Source organism: Jaculus jaculus, chromosome 8, assembly GCF_020740685.1.
Source record: "Jaculus jaculus isolate mJacJac1 chromosome 8, mJacJac1.mat.Y.cur, whole genome shotgun sequence".
Lineage (NCBI taxonomy): Eukaryota > Metazoa > Chordata > Mammalia > Rodentia > Dipodidae > Jaculus > Jaculus jaculus.
The window spans coordinates 17,664,000-17,670,554 of record NC_059109.1 but is presented as its reverse complement, the minus strand read 5'-3'; the positions used below and the strand labels follow the sequence as shown (position 1 = coordinate 17,670,554).

The following is a 6,555-nucleotide window of genomic DNA, read 5'->3' as shown; positions in this document are numbered from 1 at the left end:
GAGAGCGGTTGGTTTCCCCCATAACAGACATGCCACTATTGTACCCATTGGCTCACTTGGCCTGACTGGCCAAACTTAACCCTTTGCAGTGTCCACTGTTGTTTATCTCCACTGATGACTTCTCTCTCTCCCATTGAACTGCATGCAGCATGGCTTTTTCCAGCTTTCTGTCAGCTGGTCTACACAGAGGAAGTTTCCAGCTCAGCTCCAGCATGATTTCTTACTGACCTTGCAGCCCAAGTATGTGGAGTCTTCAGCAGTAAGTATCTGTTCTTATCAGTTTAATATCTGATATGTCTTCTATCAAGGACAATATATTAAATGGATTTTTGGAATTAGGACAGTTGGGATAGAAGCTTGCTCCATAGTTTGACCTGGTATTGCAGTACTTCCATGAACAATGTAAAAAAAAAAAAAAGAAAAATAACAACAACAAAAACTCTCTTTCTGGGGCTGCAGAGATGGCTAGTGGTTAGGGTGCCTGCCTGCTAAGGACCCAGGTTCAGTTCCTCATTACCCATGTAAGCCAGATGCACAGGGTGGTGCATGCGTGTGGAGTTCATTTGCAATGGCTTGTTCTCTCTTTGTCTCTCAAATAAATAAATAAATAAATATGTATTTTTAAAAACATTTTCTTTTTAGCCTAAAGTTGACTGTATTCTTTACAAGTGTGTATTGGTTTGAATGTAAAATGTTCCCCATAGGCTCATGTGTTTTGAGTACGTGGGCCCCAGCTGGTGACAATTAGGGAAAGTCGTGGAGCCTTGCTGGAGGAGGTGTGTCAGTAGGGGAGTGACCTTGAGATTTATTAGTCCAGCCCCATTGAGCATAGCCAGTTCACTCTTGCTCCTTTCCAGCTGATGTGACAAGATGTGACACCCTAGTTACCTGCTCTGTCACACTTCCCCCACCAAAATAAAACTTCCCCTCAAGACTATAAATCAAAATAATCCCTTCCTTCCATAAACTGCATCTGTCATGTGTTTTGCCCCAGCAATGAGAAGGTAACTGCAACAAACTGAATCTCGATTTACAAGATGTAAACGTAACAGTGTTCAGTGGGCCGGGCGTGGTGAAATACACCTTGAATCCCGGCACTCAGGAGGCAGAGGTAGGAGGATCATTCTAAGTTCAAGGCCACCCTGAGACTACTTAGTGAGGAGTTTGTTCGACAGGAGGCCCTGGGGTGTCCTTATTTTCTCAAATAAGTAAATAGAAATATTTAAAAACTAAAATAAATATGCCAGCAAGTGGGTAGCTTTTGACATGGTGATTATATTTCTATGAAAAATCTTACAACCTCAAGAGTGTGAGAAAGAACATATACACAGGGGTTAGAAGGATGGCTCAGTGGATGAAGCACTTGCTGTGCAAGCCTGAGGACCTGAGTTCGGATCCCCAGCATCCACATTAAAATGTCGGTGGGACACGGTGGTAAATACCTTTCACGCCAGCACTTGAGGGAGAGGGAGAGGGAGGAGGATCATCACAAGTTCAAGGTCACTCTGACTACACTGTGAGTTCAAAATCAGCCTGGGCTAGAGGGAGACCCTAAAAGCTGTGGCTCACCTATAATCCCAGTTCTTCAGAGATAGAGACAAGCAACCCACCCCCCACCCCCACCCAGGTGAGCTGGCTAGCTATACTAGCTGAACTGGGGAGCTCTGGGTTCATTGAGGCCCTGCCTCTCAACGAAAGGAGATTGATGAAGGGTACTGAATATCAACCTTTGTCTTCCATGTACCTGCACACACATGTGCATGCGTACCTACCCACACTCACGTGAGCACACACACATCACATGCAGATGCGCATACACACACTGTTGTCCTTCCCTCCACCCAACTGGAATTTTAGCTGTGTAGGAAGGAGGAAAGAACATGCACACAGAACTGTCCAACAAGGCAGCATTTGAGATTAAAAAAAAAAAAAAAGTGAAACAACCCAGAAATATCTCAAATGTCTATTGACACCGAATTGTTTTCAGTTCAGGAAAGCAACGGAAATCATAATTTAGAGGAATGACTGGGTAAGGAAGTAGAATTAGCTGGCGTCAATACATGTCTGCTGCTAGGCAGAAAAAGCAAATTATACAGCAATTGTGTAGATGATTATTACAAACTATTTACATGTTAGAACTCTCATGACATTTCAATTCATGTAAACCAAATTGTTAATGACTATCTTTTTATAGAAGATTTTATTTTTATTTATTAGAGACAGAGAGAGAAGGAGAGAGAAAGAGAAAGAGTGAGTGAGAATGGGCATGCCAGAGCCTCTAGTCACTGCAAATGAACTCCAGATGCATGTGCCACCACATATGTGGGACTTGGAGAATTGAACTTGGGTCCTTAGGCTTCACACACATGTACCTTAACTGCTAAGCCATCTCTCCAGCCCAACTTCTTCTTCTTTTTTTTTTTTTTTTTTTTGGTTGGGGGAGGTTGAGTTAGGGTCTTGGTCTAGGCCAGGCTGACCAGGAACTCACTATGTAATCTCTTACCTCTGCCTCCAGCTCTCCCCTCCCCCACTGTTTTTTGTTTGTTTGTTTAATAGTGGTCATTATGAGCAGTGAGATTTTTTGGGACATTAACCCTTTGCTTTACATACTTCTGTGGATTTTGAATTTTGTTCAATAAGCAATTTGTATGTTACTGAGAGAAGCACATAAAACTGTGGATTGTAGCCATGTAGCCAGCATTCGGGAGGCAGAGGTAGGAGGATTGCCGTGAGTTCACGGCCAGCCTGGAACTACAGAGTGAGCTCCCGGTTGGTCTGGGCTACACTGAAATACTGCCTGAAAAACTTAAACAACAACAACAAAAATGTGGACTGTAAGGTTGGGGCTATAGTCTAGCATGCATTAGATCCTAGACTTGAGCCCCCGCACTTCAAAAAGAAAAAAAAAATCCCCCTAAAATGAATGAATGAAGAGTAAATAAGAGTGATGGTCTCTTAGGCCTCTAGATGGCTGGCATCTCTCAACCTCTCTTACTAAATTTGTTTAAGCTGAGTTCCCCTTTCTTACCATTCTTCCCCTCAGAATGTCCCCTCATACTTTCAATTCCTGTCTCTTCTAAAGGTCTGCCAGGACATTCCTTTCCCTTTCATTTTGATTTCAGAAACATCCATGTAGACCCATGAGCTAGCACTTTCATTTGGGGAGGGGGTATGGCGTGTGACCTTCTGCTAGACACGGAAATCCCGTGGGACAGCTTCTTCCCGTGCTGTCATTTCCCACGTTGAGGGAAACTGCTGATCGTTGAGCCATGTGTGGTGGCGCACGCCTCTAATCCCTCACTAGGGAGGCAGAGGTAGGAGGATCGCCATGAGTTTGTGGCCATTCTAAGACTACATAGTGAATTCTATCTAGGTCTCAAAAAACCAAAATAGGAAAAAAGAAAGAAGAAGAAGAAAAACCTGCTGATCTTTTTACCAGAGCACTGATGCATGTTGATCATATCTTTTCATTCTGCAAATATTTCATTTGAGAGGTTGCCAGATATGGTGGAACATGCTTTTAATCCCAGCACACAGGAGGCAGAGGTAGGAGAATGGCCGTGAGTTCAAGGCCACCCTGAGAATACATAGTGAATTCCAGGTCAGACTGGGCTAGAGCAAGAGCCTACGTAGAAAAAAAAAAAAAAAAAAAACAACATTTGAGGGCTGGAGAGATGGTTGAGTGGTGAAGGGTATTACTTGCAAGGCTTGATGGCCAGGGTTCGATTCCCCAGCACCCACGCAAAGCCAGATGCACAGAGTGGCTCAAGTGTCTAGAGTTTGGTTGCAGCAGCAAGAAGGCCCTGTTGTGCCCATTTTTATCTCTGTTTTTCTCCTTGAAAATAAATAAATAAATATTTTTTTAAAATATTTCATTTGCCAGGTATGGTGGTACACACCTTTAACCCCAGCATTCGGGAGACTGAGGTAGGAGGATCCTTGTAAGTTCGAGGCCAGCCTGACATAACATAGTGAATTCCAGGTCGGCCTGGGCCACAGTGAGACTCTACCAAGAAAAACAAAAACAAAACAAAACAAAAGGAATTATTTGACAGTTTAATTGGATATCCTAGACTATTCTGTGTATCTCTGGACCCCAAAGTATCAATTTTGCATCCAATTTTCGATTCACCCTCACACAGGTAGTGACCAGTTTCCTAGCCTGGTCACTAATCTTGGATACATTTCCAGCACACTCATGTAGTGTAATAGTCTGGATGGCTTTCTTCATACGCTGCGTAGTTTTAGGGGGTGAGAGGTAAGGTTTGAAGAACAGGGTGGTGGTGGTTCTGCGGTGGAAGAGAGCGTAAACACTAGCAGATGTCAGTGGGTGGGGCCTGCCAAGGGGGGGGGAGAGAGAAAGAGAGAGAGAGAGGGAGAGAGAGAGGCTGTTTAGATGTGGGCTTACTGCAGTGGCAAGCCTGCCTGGCATTTCCCTCACACTAAGGGCATTGACGTTCCCTCTTCTTTCCACCCAGAAGGAACATTTAAGACCTTGTCGTAAATAGGATATATCTGTTCTGAATATACTTCGTCAGCCTTTTGAAGATGATATTTTTGTGAATTTAAAAAAATTGTTGCATTTTATTTATCTCAGAGAGAGATAAAGAAGAAGCTAGAGGGAGAGAGAGAGAGAGAGAGAGAGAGAGAGAGAGAGAGAGAGAGAGAGAGAGAGAGGACGGGCCTGCAGGGTCTCTAGCCACTGCAAGTGAACTTCAGCTGCATATGCCACCCTGTGCATCTGGCTTACATGGGTCCTGGGGAATCAAACCTGGGTCCTTTGGCTTTTCAGGCAAGTGCCTTAACCACTAAGCCATCCCTTCAGCCCTCTGTTGTTGTCATTATTGTTATTAATTTTGGTTTTTCGAGGTAGGGTCTCAGTCTAGCCCAGGCTGACCTGGAATTCACAATGTAGTCTCAGGGTGGCCTCGAGCTCATGGTGATCCTCCTACCTCTGCCTCCTGAGTGCTGGGATTAAAAGTATGTGCCACCACGCCTGGCTTAATTTTTTAACATTTTATTTACACCTAAAAAAATATGGAACGCTTCACAAATGTGCATGTCATCCTTGCGCAAGAGCCATGCTAATCTTCCCTGTATTGTTCCAATTTTAGCATATATACTGCCGAAGCAACAAAGTATTTTCAAAACAAAATTATCATTTTTTGGTTGCCATAAGCAAAGGCCCACCCTCCCGAGCTGAAGAAGTTTGTGGACAAGAAGTTATCACTGAAATTAAATGGCGGCAGTCATGTCCAAGGAATACTGCGGGGATTTGAACCCTTCATGAATCTTGTGATCAGTGAATGTGCAGAAATGGCAACTAGTGGGCAGCAAAATAACACCGGGAAGGTGGTCATAGGAGGAAATAGCATCATCATGTTGGAAGCCTTGGCGTGACTTTAAACAATGGCAGAGATAGAAGGATCAAACCTAGGCCAACAGGCTTTGCAAGCAAGTGCCTTTAACCACTGTGAGTTCAAGACCACCCAGCCCCAGCTTACTGTTTTGACTCATTTTTTTTTTTTTTTTAGATGGCTGAGCAGGGCGTGGAGGCGCACGCCTTAAATGCCAGTACTTGGGAGGCAGAGGTAGGAGGATCACCATGAGTTCGAGGCCGCCCTGAGACTACATAGGGAATTCCAGGTCAGCCTGGGCTAGACTGAGATCCTACCTCGAAAAACCAAAATTAATAACAATAATGACAACAACAGAGGGCTGAAGGGATGGCTACCTACCTTGAGAACCCCCCCCAAAAAATTAGATGGCTGGAGAGATGGCTTAGCAGTTAAGGCGCTTGCCTGCAAAGCCTAATGCCGCAGGGTCTGTTCCCCAGTACCCATGTAAAGCCAGATGCATAAGGTGGCGCAGGCACCGGGGTATTATCTGCAGTGGCTGGAGGCCCTGGGCTACCCATTCTCATTCTGTCTGTCTCTCTTCTATGTATGTCTCTCTGCTTGCACATTGATAAATTAAAAAAAAATTTTTTTTGGAGGTAGGGTCTCACTCCACTGCTGGGATTAAAGGCATGTGCCACCATGCCTGGTATAAAAAACATTTAAAAATTTTCTCTTTGTAGTGGGAGGCGTGGTAGGACACACATTTAATCCTAGCACTAGGGAGGCAGAGGTAGGAGGATTGCTGAGAGTTTGAGGCCACCCTGAGATGACATAGTGAGTTTTTTAAATTATTTATTTGCAAGCAGAGAGAGAGAAGGCGACAGTGAATGAGAGAGAGAAGGGTGGGCACGCCAGGGCCTCTTGCCACTTCAAACAAACGCCAAATGCATGTGCTACTTTGTGAATCTGGCTTTATGTGGGTACTGGGGAATGCAACCGGGTCTGTCAGGCATTGCAAGCAGGTGTCTTTAACCACTGACTCATCTGCCCAGCCCTGTTTTTTGTTCTTTTGATGTAGGGTCTCGCTCTCACCCAGGCTGACCTAGAATTCACTATGTCGTCTCAGGCTGGCCTCAAATTCATGGCGATCCTCCTACCTCTGCCTCCTGAGTGCTGGGATTGAAGGCGTACACCACCATGCCTGGCTAGAGAGACT

General features: G+C 44.7%; 2 non-coding genes across 2 annotated transcripts; one reads left to right on the top strand and one right to left on the bottom strand.

Annotated features, from left to right (window-relative positions):
- The first annotated feature begins 215 nt into the window (after positions 1-215).
- LOC123463006 lies at positions 216-411 on the top strand. The gene has a single exon (XR_006638633.1). It is a non-coding gene; the product is annotated as a U2 spliceosomal RNA (small nuclear RNA).
- Positions 412-5,031: 4,620 nt separating this feature from the next.
- Positions 5,032-5,136, bottom strand: LOC123463087. Its single transcript, XR_006638699.1, has one exon. It is a non-coding gene; the product is annotated as a U6 spliceosomal RNA (small nuclear RNA).
- Between the last annotated feature and the right edge of the window lie 1,419 nt (positions 5,137-6,555).